General features: G+C 37.6%; 1 long non-coding RNA gene across 1 annotated transcript; it reads right to left on the bottom strand.

The window, feature by feature from the left end:
* Nucleotides 1-74: 74 nt before the first annotated feature.
* LOC103461578 (uncharacterized) lies at nt 75-1,364 on the bottom strand. Its single transcript, XR_533148.2, has 3 exons — nt 1,275-1,364; nt 195-287; nt 75-93 (listed from the first exon to the last, which is right to left on the bottom strand). It is a non-coding gene; the product is annotated as an uncharacterized LOC103461578 (long non-coding RNA).
* Nucleotides 1,365-1,368: the final 4 nt, after the last annotated feature.

Genomic DNA, 1,368 nt, shown 5'->3' with positions numbered 1-1,368 from the left:
ATCACTTTCAGCCTTCTTAGCAGTCACACCATTCTTGACAGCTTTTGAAGTTTTTGCTGGAGGTGCTTTCTTTGTAACCTTAGCTGGAGGAGCCTAATGGCAAAATAGAAACATGTCAAAATTATTTCACTGCAATAAATTAAAAATGTAACAGAAAAAAAGAAAAAGAAAACCGAAATCATAGTGGAAAGTACCTCTTCCTCTTCGCTGTCCTCCTCGCTAGAGTCCTCTTCTTCCTCTACCTGTTTAGGTGGGGGGGCTTTTTTCTTTTGAGCTTGATTTGCTGCCTGAAAATGAAAGAATAGCACATTTTGATGAATAATTAAAAAAATTACTTAAAGTACTGCCATACATTTGTCTTAGTAAAAAAATCTACTTTAAATACATATACAAGTACCTTATTCACAATGGAAAACTGTATGTACAGCATTTCAGATTATCAAATAAAAATATAAACTGGTGCCCAAAAATTATGTTAAATAAACCATTATAATGTTTATTATATTAAATAAAACAACCAAGCGTCATGTTATCCGCGTTGGAACGCTGTAATACACACTCGGTTTTGGTTGCTCGCCTCGTGTGTCACTCAGCGTACACCCACCCACGTGGGACTCATGAGGCAGGCCAGCTAACATATGGGCTAAGCTTAAATCAAATAGGTTAATAGATTTTTACGAGCAATAAATTACACAAAAAACAAAGCTACTACACGCAATCTCTAGAAAAGCAAATATAAATTTTATTTAATTTGCAAGCTTTTGGGGGGGGGAAAAATGCCGCTGAAAACGCGACCAAAGCTATGGCTAGCTTGAGCTAGCATAGCGCATGCTTCCAAGTATACAGGTAAAACAAAAAAAGTTCAATATTGGTCTCAATTTACGGCTTAGTTGTTGAAATTAACCTTTATCGAAGGCTAAAAGATACTGCGCAAGCAGAAACGCGTGAGTACCATGTTGGAAAGCTGGCTACAGTTAGCAGGCCACATCCACGGCTAGGCCACATCCACGGCCATTTCGACCGAGGATCAACGTTATTTAAGGAAAAAATAAACCGAACACTAGCAGTTAGGCGACTTGCAAAAAGTTCTTCATAACCCATTGATTCACTTTAGCACATAAGCCCATGTTTCTATTGTGAATTAGTGAGTAATTTTCTTAAAAACGCAACAACTTTAGCGTAAAGGCCTCGTGCGTAAACACAGCTTAATCTACCACAAGCGCGCGCCCATACAACGTAATCTAAAAAGATTTWAAAAAAACACTTTATCTTACCTTTGCTAACTTCACCATGATTACTGCTGTTGTGTGTTTCAATGAAACACTGGAATCTCGATGTGTAAAGACGGATAACTAAACTGCTAGTACA

This window comes from Poecilia reticulata, unplaced genomic scaffold, assembly GCF_000633615.1.
Source record: "Poecilia reticulata strain Guanapo unplaced genomic scaffold, Guppy_female_1.0+MT scaffold_2443, whole genome shotgun sequence".
Classification (NCBI taxonomy): domain Eukaryota; kingdom Metazoa; phylum Chordata; class Actinopteri; order Cyprinodontiformes; family Poeciliidae; genus Poecilia; species Poecilia reticulata.
The sequence above is the reverse complement of the archived record's forward strand: the minus strand, read 5'-3'. Positions and strand labels throughout refer to the sequence as shown.